The sequence below is a fragment of the Anser cygnoides genome, chromosome 10 (genome assembly GCF_040182565.1).
Source record: "Anser cygnoides isolate HZ-2024a breed goose chromosome 10, Taihu_goose_T2T_genome, whole genome shotgun sequence".
Classification (NCBI taxonomy): domain Eukaryota; kingdom Metazoa; phylum Chordata; class Aves; order Anseriformes; family Anatidae; genus Anser; species Anser cygnoides.
This window is the reverse complement of record NC_089882.1, coordinates 6,853,683-6,868,076: the sequence shown is the minus strand read 5'-3', so window position 1 is coordinate 6,868,076 and position 14,394 is coordinate 6,853,683. Positions and strand designations below refer to the sequence as shown.

General features: G+C 47.5%; 1 protein-coding gene across 14 annotated transcripts in view; it reads right to left on the bottom strand.

Annotated features, from left to right (window-relative positions):
- Positions 1-14,394, bottom strand: part of FOXP1 (forkhead box P1) — a 371,023-nt gene that overhangs the window by 163,639 nt on the left and 192,990 nt on the right. The window contains exon 1 of one of the 14 annotated variants that reach the window (XM_048070157.2): positions 7,115-7,131. The exons of the other annotated variants lie outside the window; for them this stretch is intronic. The gene's annotated coding sequence lies outside the window, so the exon portion shown is untranslated. Of the gene's footprint in view, positions 1-7,114; positions 7,132-14,394 lie in introns of those variants that run through there. 14 annotated transcript variants of the gene reach the window in all.

The following is a 14,394-nucleotide window of genomic DNA, read 5'->3' as shown; positions in this document are numbered from 1 at the left end:
TCTATCTAAATTTGAGGTCAAGCCTCAACTGGAGGAAACGGAGCATTTCGTTAATGTAACTCAGCAGAAGATCTGGACAAGGAGACCACACAAGACTGTGGCAGCAGGTGAAACTTCGAGATTGATCTCTTGGACTGCCGTGATGCCCAGCGGCCAAGGGTGGGCGGCACGTCCCCATGGCTGAGCAGGCCCTGGGGCAGGCCACCCGGCTGAGGACGGGCACCCTAAAATGGCTGCAGGTGCCTCCAGCAGTCACCACAGCAGAAAGAGATGGTAAAACCGACGTGCCCCAACAGTGAAAAGCACGTTTCATTCTCAAATACTTCTGATGCAACAGATCAACTGGAGGCAAGAACATGGATAAATTAAGGAGGCTAAGAGAAAGCAGCGACCAAAGCTCGGAGATGTCTTTGACAGCAGCAAGAAGAATGCGCACCACCGAGGAGCAGATCTATCACTGCCTGATCACGATTTGTTGGCTTGCCCTTCTGAGCGAAATATCTCCAGGACACAGAAACTAGTTCACAAACAAACTGGTCAAGAAATTATTTATTGCCTCGAGGACTGCAGAATGCTCCTCGAAAAAAACAACAGTAGCTATTGCTACAATTTTTCCAACCTATAGGACAGAGAGAAGGATGGATTATTTACAGTATTTGGTAACAAAAAGGTCACCGAGCTCCTGAGGACATGTCCAGGCTCCCTTTTACATTTCCAAGCACCCCAAACAGCTACCAGCAGAGCCATGCGGAGTTGCCCTCGCGGTGTACCCAGCCGAACCAGTGCAACCAGCAGGGAAATGGAGCTAGAGGTGGAGTGTGCAACAGGAACATCAGGCAGTAAAACGAAAATTGTGATGATTTGGACTTTCAGGGCTTTGCCCACTCAAAGATTATTTTAAAAGCAGAAGCAAACATCTCTGAGCAAATTTTGATTTAAGAACACCCATTCATGGGCAGTCAACTTCAATATAACGTCAGCTGGACACCAATACAAAACAAATCCACTTTGCTAAAATGCCTCCAATAGGAAACAGGATTTTCAAGGGAGAGAAGATAAAACTGTTTATTTCTTCACTGTAGTCAAATGTGAGTTGACATAAATAATCACAGTTTGGTTTGATCATTAAGCGTCATGTCATGAAAATCAACCTGCGAGAGCTTTCTGCAAGAATGATTATTATTTGTCTTTTTGAGCACACCTAAATGAGCTGAGGTGATAGTACACTGAGGATGGCTGAGATAATTGTCTCTCTTCAGCACAGAGGAGCAGGCCTTACAGAAGCCTATTAGTGAAGTCTGTCATTCAAAACTGTGAAAGAAAAAAGCAAAGCAAGGCTGACTTTATGCAACACGATTATGTTCTGTGGCAACTGAACCGAAGCTGTGTGTCTAGTACCACCAACACCGATTCTGGTCCGAATACAACCCTAGGTAAGCAGAACGGTACCGAAAAAGCTGTTGTGCATAATGATTTATTATAGGAATACTGTATTCGACAAAAGCTTCCATGACATACCAGACACCCCATTCCGACTCAAGAAATTTAATGGCAGAAGAGCACGTCCGCCTTGCACATTCTACCAAGCCGAATGACTCTCATATCAATTCTGCAAAGGAAAATGTATTTTAACAGCTTAAAATAGATGGGTTCTTATCACTGTAAGTATCTTTTCTTTTTTTTTTTTTTTTCATAAAAATTCTACACTATTTCATGTTAGGGGTGGATACAGAATGACTCTTCAGATTATTAAAGGTGACACAAGATGCGTTTCCCCTAAGAAGGGACCAAAGCTAAGCTGCAACATGAACAACAAACTTCCACAGCTGCCCTTGTAAAATTGCATCCTGAAATCCAGGAGCTTGTATTAAACAAGCTGTTCATGTATGACTTACTATCAGCTTCATTTAAAAATCTCACAACAGAGATCGATTTTTCAAGATTCTGGACTTAACCTGCACAAAACCTCTTCTAGTTTTGATGTACAGCCAACTACAAAGCCAAAACCATATGGTTTGGCTCATCTCTTTGCTTAACATGTTATGTTCAAGGTAAGGGGGTAAAATTTCAATGGAGTGGAATCAAAACGATGCACACTGTCAATAGGAGGACAACAGCTCATTGTCTTCCAGATGATTTGGAGACAGCTGATTTCTTAAGGGCATGGTCAAAATTGAAAAAACACAGGTCGGATGTGAACTCTGGCTGAATGAAAAGGATCTTTCTGAGGACTCCGGAGTCAGTGTTTTGAACTAAAAAGATACAACCTGAAGGAATCCTCATTTTGAAAACATTCTGTGCCGATCCATTGTTTAAAAAGTCCTTAACATCACTAAGTCCAGATGCTGCAGATACACATCTCTTAGCTCCACCGGACTATTGAGATGAGCAAGGTTAAGCATGGAGATTAGCAGGCAGGAGGTGGGCACTGAAGTGTGCAATTTCTGCAGTTCTGCTACTGGTATAGTTTCTAAAGACCAAGCAGCATTGTTTAATGTCAGCATGAGGGACGATTTTATCACTGATGCACCCGTCAGAATAAGGACCCACTGCAAGTCTGAAAGACTACAGATACCCAGATCTGTTCGAACGCCCTCCCATACATGGAGGTATCTGGCAAGACTTTTTTTAAGACTCCTGAACAAGCACCAGTCTACACTTTAAGAATCTCATCACCTTAAAAAAACTATCCCTGGGGTCTTCTGGGCCTTAAAATCCTTCTTTAAATACGATTCCAGACTCGACCTGGGCTACATTCAGAAAGTCACTAGCAAGGCTGATGATTTTATTTTGGCTACTAGTATCTGGAGGTTTTTACAAATACATACATGCACATAAAGATCTTTCAACATTTCTGTCCCCTGGGAACAATGCTAGAGCAAAAACGTTGTCATAATACATCCCCTCTTTGTCACATTTGTGGAAGATTTTAAGCTAACAAAAAGTTCAGCCTTTATTCCAGGGCAGTTAATTAAGGTTGACCAAGTCAGGCAGAAGTAAATTAACTTGGCTGATCAATTATTTATATGAAGCAGAATAAATGCCCTTAAAGAACTTGGCCCAACCATGAAAGCATGTGTAAATTAAACTAAACACAGATTTATAAAATATATTTCTAGTTGTATGGATGGAAGAGTAATGGTAAAATGAGCTTTAAGTAAGTGATCAAATGACAAGTTCTAGTCCTAAATTCTCTAGCAGGCACGCTATCCACACAGGCACGCTATCCACACAGGCATCATTCATACGTAAATATTTTACCTATTTGTTGCAAGCAGCTCCCCAAAGCAAGTTCAAGACCAACTTTTGAGCACTTCTCCGCATGACTATGAAAAACAGAACAACGTTTGGAAGCTCTTCACAGCAATGCAATGCCGCAAAGGCAGCATTGGAACTAACGCTCCAGAGTGCGAACAGCACGACAACACAAAAGCATGAGCGAAGCTGCTTCTTACCAAGAGCACAGGTACAAAAGCAGTGCAAAAGCAGCGGGGCGCTCCCAGCGCTGCCCGTCACCAGCACCGAGGGCCACGAGGGCTTTCCCAGGACACCGCTGCTGAACTCACAGCTGGACCCTTTTAGTCCCGGTACCTCTGGTGCAAGTGCCTGGCCAGGGAAAGCGCCTCAGGCTCCTCATCCTGCCACCAGTCCTGAGTGTTTCCAGGAACACGCTCCGACGGCCTCCAGCCGATGCCGAAACCCCCATTTAGTCCGGCTGACGGCCTGTCCCTAGGCCGGCCAGCAGCACCGTCCCGCCAGCCATGAGTTCAGTAAAACAAAAAGGATTCGCTAGTGGAAATTAAAAGCCTTGTGTAAGGTAAGGCTTTGATCTACCGTGGGGGAAGGCGTACAGATGTTCAGCTGCTCATTTACTAAATTACACCATGTCACAATTAACTGTGAATCAGCCAGCTTCACATGAGCAGCTTGAGGGCTGCCACCACGCTAAATACAGAAATAATGCCGGGGAGGGGAGTCCAAACTAGCCAGGTGGACCAGATGACTTCTCTCTGCCCGCGTCTGCGGTTAGCACGACTATTAGAAAGAGCCATCCCAACATATGGCACGGTTTAAGTAAATCAGATCACCCTGAACTCACCAGCCTTTCTCAACTTACAAACCCCTCAGCTCTCATCGTTGCAGATGGGTGCATACCCATCATGCTTTTAGAGTTTTCAGTAGCCGTCATTTATCCTGCTGACAGGGTGTATTTTAGGTATAATTATGTACTAACTAACTATAGATCAACTGTCAGTACATTAGGGTACTTTTGGGATAAAACTTCATGCTTACCCCTTTGAAGGCCACTCGCCTACACACTACTGGTGGTTGCTGAATTGTGCAGGAGTACGAGAAGGGAGAACTGGTTGCAAAGAGCAATTAAAGATGATCTTTAAGAACCAACCAAAATAGTATGGCACAGAACGAGTCAGACTGCTGTCCTGAAAAGCGATGCTGAGTCATGTCTGACAGCCGCGTTTCTTAGAGGAGAGGCAAACCTGGAGCAAGGGAAGGGAGGAACGCGTACGGGAAGTGCGGGAAGAGGAAACAAAGAGACGGCGACAGAGACGAGGTGAAATCCTTTGATATTTCCTCAGCTTAAAGAGGTAATTCAGTGCATAAAGACGGATCCTTGAAATTTCAGAGGACGAAACTCACACAACAAAGATTGTCAAGAGTGCTATTTTCTAGGATTAGAACAAAAATGTATTGGGATTTGCTGTATGATCTTACACGGTTGAGCACGACTGTATACTTGCTGTTATGCAAGCACCATCTTCCAATACAGAATTTTCATAATTATAACAGAAAGGCGTAAATTTTCTAATGCATGGCAGTTCAAAAAGTAATCAAGAGAATGAGCCTGAGGGCTATTTTAATGTATGCAAAGCTAGTGACCCACAGTAAATGGGAGGTAGGCTTCAATGAATGCAAAGTAATGCACACATACTAAAGACCTGGTCTGATGAGGGACGGCTAAAATTAACACCCAATTAATTTCCGAATTGACAAACAAATGAAACCCATAAATCTAGTTTCTCATTAATTTTCTTGTGGTATAATTTAAAGCAGTAATATGAGGGCAAAAACTGAGCATTATCCATCATAAATATCAAAAAAGATAGCACTGTAACACCATAAATTATGCATATTACCTGTTGTTAAAAATGATTAATGTATTATCAACTTTATCGTGCACTGTATATGTCTAGACGTATCTAAAATCTGAAATTTCATTTAGTGCTTAGGAAATAAAGGGTCCGGAAGAAACGGGATTATCCGCAGCACGTCCTCGGGTTCGCCTCCTGACACAGCCCTCGTGCTCTCATCTGGGGCTGCGAGGGTCGGTGCTGGACTCGTCCCAGGCCTCAGGTTGGCTGAGCCCATGGTGGAGGCGATGTGCCGAGCCTCCCCGGGGAAGGGAGGCAAATCGTGCTGATCCCGGAGCATCCCCACGAGCCGATCCACGGCGTGGCCAAGGCACCTGGCTCGGTGGGGGCTGCTCCCCGTCCCCGCACAGGGCAAGCACTGCTTGGTGATGCTGAGCCGCAGGGAGAGCAGAGAGGGAAGAAACAAATGAGGAAGGGGAAACGTGAAGACTTATGTACCTGAATCCAGTGAGTGAACAGCTGGGGCTTTCTAGAAGTGCTTCAGCACGTCACCTTGGCCAACAGAAGGACGCAGGTTGCCTGACCTCCTGCCTGCGGTCTCACCGGTGAGAAGCTGAACTTCCACCTACCTCAACCCATAGCGGGGCTTATGTCCACTTTCCACCCCGCAGTCTCCTGAAGAGCAGCTCTGCCTACTGCTGCCTATCTGCAGGCTGCCACGACTTTTTGTTTTTTTAACCACTACCTCGCTCACCATTTGCATGTGACTCACGCAGGCTGGGTTACTTCAGGGCCACAGGAACCTGAAATCACTTAGAGGCAGCTCAGTGAAAGGCTGACTGATGCTCTGCAGGAGCTGAAACTTAAGACAGCCGTGGTTAGGAGAAGGGAAGGACAGGCAGGAGCCTAATTCCAGTTGTGCCACGCTGGCTTATTGTGAAATCATGGCCAAACAACTTCTTAGAGAAGCTCTCGCTGCTGGTAACCCTAAGATTATTGGTGTTGCTGACCACAAACAGGAAGGAACAGAGAACAAGAAAATCCAAGGAAAATTAATTGAAATGGACATTAAAAGGTTGCCACTGGTTCTCCTCAGAGAGCTAGAGCTGGTCCCCACGAAAAACTCATGCACCAAATCATACCAAACCGCGAGATAAAAGGTCTCACTTCTTTGCTTCAGGTAGGTGATCTGTAACTTGCTTGTTGGAACCGGAAACAGAAGCCATAAAACACCATCTTACCCTTACCTGCCCAATACGGCCCACAACGACTGCCTAGCTTTCGCTCCCAGGTCACATAACCCAACATTTGCTGAAGACCCGAGTGTTAGGCAGCGGAGACGGACAACTCTGCTTTCCCTGCCTGGGCATCTTGCATTCTCCCTTCTTTTAACACATCCACAGGGAAATTACTCCCAGTCTCACCTTGGATAAACAAATCCCCTTTGTGAAGCTAGCTCTACATCAATCTACACCTCTCAGCTTGACAGCTATTGAAATCCACAAAGCTCACGCCATGGCTGCGTCAAGGCTCTCGAGCTGGGCCATTTCCAGGCGAGTGGCGAAGAGGATGCAGCATTTACATACCGTCACCGGCGGAGTGAGGTTCCTTCCTCTCTCCCAGGGAGAGCTGTCTTTCAGCCACAAGCTTGACTAAATGCCCTCACCATCGCTGGGACCATCATTTATTTGGAAGGAAAGGAACGGCGAGCAGCAAACCACCACCCCAAAGCCATGCTCTGCGACGGCCGCCGTGAGGCTGGGACGCCAGCAGCGTGGGCGTTGGAGGAAAGCCCCTCGCCGGAGAGGGGCACGGCACCGCCACATGTCCCTCGGGAGGCACCCACCTGCGGGGCTCCCCGGGCTTGGTGGCGGAGAGGAACAGAAACGCAGCCGCTCTCACGGCCCTGGGCCCCCCTGTTTGTATGCACGCCGCTCGGCCGCCGCTACGTACGCTCGCGTTCCCTCTCCCAGACAAGAAGGCGACCAGAGTATCCAACTTACCGAAAGGCCAGAGCTGCATTTAATAAATACGTTCATGTGGCAGCAGGGACAGCGAGATGGCAGCAGCACTACTTCAACACGACGACACCAAACCTTACAAGACTGAGTGCTGGCGACACATTAATGACGAGCCCACCCCACCCGGCGGATCTCCAACAAAGCGTTTCTAAACCGTCTACCGGCCTCCAGAAGTCAGAAACCACCCCGAAGCCAGGTGCGAGTCCTCAGCACTTCTGCACGACGCAGTTCTCACTTCGCTATTTTCCCCCAGCCGGTTAATGCCCACTGGCACAGCCACGGCTTCAGGTGCCCCCATCTCCCCTCCAGCCCCCGCTGCTCTGGCAGCCAGAACAGGCCCGGACCACTGGGGTGAGGTAGGGAAAGCAGGACGTCACGTTTCTATCCGTATTTTGTTTCTCGCCTTTCCAAGGGATGAAAAGGCCAATTATTTAATTTCATCCTTCAGAAGCTTTTTATAAACGTATATTCAAGATATTTTAATTGATAATTCGCACGTAAAGGCGCAGGCACCACCTTTATACAAAAAGAGTTAACATTTCCTTCTCAAGGTCACTCTAGGAGGGTTTACTCCCTCTGTGTGAGACGCCCTAACAATTTACTGTTAGTGCTAACAGGTCCTGCCTGGCATTCGAAATCCAAGCCACGTTCAGAAACAACAACAAACAATAATTTTGAAAAACAAAGATGGTGTGACTGAGTTTTCTTGCTCATTTGCAAAACAACCCAAAAGCAGCAACGACCAGGAGGGTGCTCTCTAATTAGGACTCTCAGAAACCGGAGAGCAAATAGCCAGCATACAGAATTTAGCAGAAGTAAACGCTGCTTTCCAGTTGTAAAAAGAATAAAGCAGCTCAGTAACTTCACTTGCAGGAGACGGAATGGCAGAGAGCATTTTTAAATTGGGTATTTTCGTTCAGATGGCTCTGCTCTTACACCAGAGATTTTGCCCACATCTCAGAAATAAAAGTGAAAGCTTCGCCTTTTCAGACTTCATCGATTACAATCAGACGCGAGCACGGAGGGAAACCAAAACACCCCCGACCCAACGCTGCACAGAACTCAAAGGCCGTTCTTTTGGGGCGATTACCTGGTTCATAGCCCTATACCTTTGTCCTAGACCTTCTAACTCCTTGTTTGCTCCGTACAGGATTTTCTAGCCATCAGCCGTCTATCGCTGTGCTAGTCGTCTTGCAGGAGTGCTCTCTCCCTTCTGAAAAAAGCAAACAACTGGATAGATATCATTACACTAAGGAAATCTCTTGGAAAAACCAAACAACTTGCTAATCTTTCTAGCCCCTTCACCCAAGTTAAAGATAAGCAAAGCAAACCAAAGTGAGTTTCAGCCACATTCCAGGGACAAGCTCCCCTTTTTCTCCTTTATCAAAATCCCAGCATTTAAAGGTTTTTTTCCAGACCTTGCAGGATAAACTGCTGCTCACACCCGCAAACAAAGCAATATTTGTTTAATAACTGATTGCTGCCATGGGTACAGTAAACAAGGGGCCCAGCATTTGTGTTTATGAACAAACACATCATCTTGCAAGAGCAATTTAACATTAACCAGGTGGAATAATCAACAGATTTCATAGGTGACACTCGGGGCAGGACTAATGTAAACAGAGCAGGGAGGAGAAAGGGGCCACTCTTAGGGAATCAAGGTTGAGGCAAATGCATTACAGAGTAAACAGCTGGGAAGAACTCAAGACAAACAAATAGTCATTCTTCTGACATTTCGAGCAGCAGAAAGGTTGTACGTTACATATATCAGCTGCTGACCACCATGAAATCCAACCAGTTGGGGACCAGGCCTTCTTGTTTACACAGTGCCATGTTTGCTTATAAACAACAATTTGCTGTTACCAACCTCGCATTACTCATTGCATAAACGAGCAGATCAAGTGAAATCCTGTTAACTCTTCTGTGGATTGAGGGTTTTTTCCCCCCTTCAACAACAACAAACAAAAAGCCTTTGCAGTCTTTCTTTGCAACCTCAAGACAACAGGCAACAGAGGAAAAAACACAGCCGTGCATCTGCTAGATAAAGGGTAAAGAAAGGAGCTGAAATCACTTGAAAGTGGTTCACAGAACAAGATTTACCGGCCAAACCACTGATGTGGAAGATCTATTTACATTAAGAAAAAAAAAAAAAATCAGCAACTGCAAAAGGTGGGATGCAAAATGCTCAGTTTCTCCCCTAAAACAAACAAGCAAAACGCTGCCTCTCTACACAACCTCATCCCTCCCAGCATGGCCGGATGGCTTCATGCACACCCGCCCATGCACAAGGCACGGTTCCTCCTTCTCTGCCCCGTCCTCAGCCCTCTTCCTTCTGCCTCCTGCCTCCATCCTCCAGTCTCCGGAGACCTCCCCTGCTCCTCTTCAGTAACCCAGGCGGTGCCAGAAGCCCCTCCAAAGCCCCTCCGTCTCCTCTGAAGTCTCCTTCCCACAACAGAAAGCTCTGGCCCTCGGCTGTCACCCCAGTGTCCCTCTCTCAGCACGACCGCCCCGTGACATCCCTCCTGGTGGCGCCCACCGCCTGAAGCCCCCGGGGTTTTCCACCTTTCCCTTCCCGTCTCTCACCCCCACGCCATTCGGAAGATGCCCATCGCAACCCTCCTCCGGGGAGGTTTCTGGAACTGCTCTATCTTGAACATGGATTTCGGGAAAGATCTGAAGCAGCGGGAGAGAAGATGGATGGTCCTAGCGGCAGGGGTTAATCCAGGGCTCTTGGTTACATTCCTGCCCTGACACAATCCCTGCTGTGACCTCCAGAAGCCTCTTCATCCCTCCCGTACGTAAAAATAAGCCCTTTAAGACGTCGCACTGGTTGGATGGGGGTAGAGGATGCTGTTGAGGTCTATGCCACAGGTCCTTTTTTCCCCCAGGTGCCCCAAATCCCAGCCGGCGTCCCCGCTGCCTCCCGAGGAGCGCCAGCGCTGCCACCGAGCAGCGAGGAAATTCACCCCGGTTCTCAGTCGAGGAAGCTGCCAAGGTCACAGCTGGCCCGGGCACTAATCTCCTCTCCCTCATCATTTCATGTGCAAACAGCACGGTGGCTAGGAGCCTCCTCCCTCATCATTTTTTCACAAGTTTTAGACTATTTGGTACTTTTCTTCACAGCACAATCCTGGGCATCTGCGGCTGGCCAAGACACTCAGCTTCCCTTTTTTTTTTCAGAAAACATTTAGCCTTTTGTTGTTAAAAAAAAAAAAAAAAAAGCTCGCTCAAAAGCATGAAATGAGTACAACCCACTAATAAGGCAGGTATTTAAATGAAACCCGAAAGCAGCATTGTTGAGGCAACCTCCTATTTTTTCGTACATCAGGCTGACAGCATAATAGCGGGCAGGATGAAAGGTGGGACTCGAGCACGGAGTTGGCGGCCGCGCACCAGGAAAACAGAAGTGCTGCCCCATTTCCTGTGCTTCAGCAGAATATTTCTGATGTCTGGGGCTGCCGGGGACTTAACTCTGAATTAATGATTACACACAATACCGTCCTTTCTCCCCGCCCTGCAGGACGGCGAGGGCCAGCCTCACCGAACGGCTGTGGGCAGGCAGGCACGGGTCGCGGGGGATTCAGATGTTTCACAGCGGCTTCAGAAATTTCGACCCCGCAACCTGAAGGCTTCTGAAAACATCAAGCTTCGCATGAAAGTCATGCTATTTTCCCTGCGCGAGACTGCTGCTCTCACCTCGGCTGCGCTGCCTGCTCCACGCTCCTTTTCCAGCACGTAAAATCACAGTTTGCTCAGTACAAAGTAACTACGGGATGATAAAAACTATAAGCATATCATTCAAATGCTTTATTGGTCAAATAGATGGATGCTTTTATTAGTCCAACCTTTTTTGTAATGGAGTGCCACTGATGACCCAGTGTTAGCCTCATTCCCTGCTATTAATCACACTTCTAAGAGCTCATTTTGCTTTAAAATCTTAAGAAATTGCTATAATTTAAAGACATGGTGTCTACATAATGGGAAATGCTTCACAGATTGTATCATTTCATATAACACAGAATTTTTATGGCAATGCTGACCACGCTACCAAGGTATTACAAAACTTGAATAAAATCTATTTTATGAAGAAAAGCTAAACGTAAACTTACTTTTCTATTTGTGGTTTGCCACATCCATAATGTTTTAATCACAGCCTTTTGGGAGTTGCAGCATTCAACTGCATGTGGCTTACATAGATTAACACTGAAAAAACACTCCCTGAATAAATATAAACAGAACAAAACAAAATTAAATGAAAATTAAATAAAAGAAAAGGACGGACCACGAGAGAAAGTCTTGTTCAAGCTGTACTCAAACAATTTAACACAAGGGATTTATTCATTCACCGACTCTATTACCTCTTTCTTTTCTACACAGGGAAAAAACAGATGATGTTTACTGTGAAAAACTTTTATGACAAAGTGGAAGCATCTAAAGAATTTACCTAGACTGCGAATTAAACTAATATAATGATGGTCTTAACCCGTATTATTAAAATGTACTTTGCACAATGTTTTGACAATGTTGACTGCTGCAGGAGGGAAAACACATTTAAGACAATTTCAGCCAAATGCAAAAGCAGAAGCCTTCCATTTTCCAAATGTGAAGTAAAAAGCATCTTTAACCATCTTCTTAGGAAAGAAAATGCAGGGCAATTATGTTATATGGCGAACGCAGAAGAGCGCTCTTTGCTCAGTTCTCTAACAAGGTATTAGTACCTCCTGGCCTGAGGAATACTACGTGTAAATCACATCATATTCAGAGCGTCTGCATTAATTATAATAGGAGCTGGAGAGGAACGGTAACTTTCCAGGTTGTTGCTAAGGATTAGCCCTTGTTTACAATTCTGTATTTATAGAACAAGAAAAATTTGTCAAATGAAGGGCAAAGAGGAATGCAGGAACACAAATTTAGCTTTGATTTCAAAACAAATCAGATCTTGCAAGCATTCCCTGAAAAGAAAACCACAGTTTTTAATGTGAAGATGCAAATGAGCCTCAGAATATAAAAATGTTTTATAGTTCTGTGCATTCAACACTACTAGATGTTATTTAAAGAATTTATGTTAACATTTCTCATACTCACGGAGCAAGTCCAAGATGCTGCAAGCAGCATCTATTTAAAACGGCTCGCGTTTCTATGGGGCACTGGGTAGCTGAGGAGCCTGCAGCAGAAGGCAGCAGTCGCAGGGGGTCGGGGACTGCTCCTAAGGGGTTGAAGACAGCGTGCCAGGAGGGACAAGCCCTCAGCGGGCTTCAGGCTGGCTGCGTGGAGGTGCGCATCTCCGTCCGGAGGGCAGCTCACGGATCTCAAACCCTTTGGAGCAGACGAGCTGGCTTCCCCAAACGCAGCGCATCGGGCGGAGGGAATGGGATGCGAGCAAGGCACCTTTCCAGGAGGGCACTCGGGAGCCCAGGTACAGAGGATAGAAAGGTCCGAAAGGTCTGCTGCGAAAAACGTGGTATTTCTGGAGGGCGCCGCAGGGAGAGGCGGCCCGAAGTCCACGGGAAGGGTCCCAGCACTGCAGCACTGCGGGGACCTGCAGGTCTCAGGCACCTTGGCAAAACTGGCTGGGGAAGTTCACTCCGCTCTGCCACCAGGCTGAGGCTAAAGAAAACACTTCGGCCTCCAGCACTTTCGTTTCTTTTTGCAAACAAGGGCACACCCACTACAATTAAGTTGCAAAACTCTTTTCATTAGGGCTCCTTGTTTTCACACACTTACAGCCTTCTAAGACCTGCAGTCCCTCCCCTGCACCCATCAGTGTGTGTTGGGGGGGGGGGAACTAAGCAAAAGCTCTTTAGTGGTTTCAGTTTATAGAGAAGCAAATGGAAAAATGCTTTTTTTTCCATTAAAAAAAAAACGTAACCACCAGCATCTGAGCAGGGTGACTTGCGAGAACTCTGAGCACCCACAACTGAGAGCACCTAACCCCTCTCGAGGATCAGGCCCACAACACAGTCAGAAAAATGCACTCAGCTAAGGATTTGGGGCTGTCAGGTTACGGCTAGGACACGAGGCAGAAGGGAAAGGATCAGCCAGAAGGGAACAAGTGGGACAGAATTGCTTTTCCTGCCCAGTTTTGCCTCGTTGCTTCTTTCCCAGGAACAGCTCCGGCCTGGGTCCAGAGCGAGGATCCCATCCCACCAGATCTCCGTGCAGGAGACATGTACATCGTGCACACGTTCCTCAACAGCCACATGCTCGACAGTGACACACACGGATCCCAAGCACCCAAAAATACAGTTGGTCCTCATCACACTGGCCCAACAGAGAGAAAAAAGCGTGAATTTTTTTTCCACCTCAAGATTTCATCCTGTGCCTGAGAAAACTCCCTAAAAAAGCTCTGTCGAAACTGATTTTGTTTCTACTCACCAAAAAAAGCACATATGCCTACTTTCGAGTCAGGATGCAGGAAGCCAAGCTCTTAATCCCTCTTTTGCCTCCACCCGTGGCCGAAGAGCGTTGCCCCAGCTCTGAGCCGCTCTCAGGGAGGGCCGGGACGGGGAGAGGCGGCAGAAGAGAGGGGCAACCAGGGACCGGTCACCAAATGCGCCCCTGCAGCTTGCCGCGGCCACAAGCATGCCTATAGGTGCCCGTACCTTGCCCACGCACGACGCCAGCACGACAGGGGCCTCCCAGCAGCCAGCACGCGGCCTCCCGGCCGCCCAGAACCACGCCGCAGGGCCCTCACAGCCACGAGGGTCCCAGCAGAGGTTGCTCCGGGCTCGTGGCACGGCCCTCGCGGGGCCGTGTCCCCAGCAGCAGGGAGCGGAGCCCTTCCCAGCCGCGTCCCTTCCCGGCCGGTGGGGGCCGCGGGGACGCGCTGGCGCTCAGCACCCGCTCCCAGCGCAGCCTGCCGACGTCGCCATCCACGCGCAGGTGCGCGGTCCCGCAGATGTGCTGGCTTCCCGAGCGCCAGTGGCTTCCTGCTCCGAGGACTCGTGAAGGAGGAGGATACACCGTGTTTACACTCCGCTCAGGGCGAGAGGGCTCAGTGTCAGGATGTGCAGCACGCGGGTAATTCGCACCCTACACTCGACTGCGCGATGCCGCAGCCACAGACTGTGTGATCTGCTCCTTTGGATTAAAGCTGTTTGCACAAGTCAGAGCAGAACAAGAAGAGGAACAAAACATACAGAGTATTTTGTGCTATGCTGCAGCCACATATTTCAACTGCCTCAGACGAATTCTTAGAGTAAACACAGCTTTAAAAGAAAATAACTAGAATAAAGAGCTTCTGGAAAGTTCCTCCTGATTAT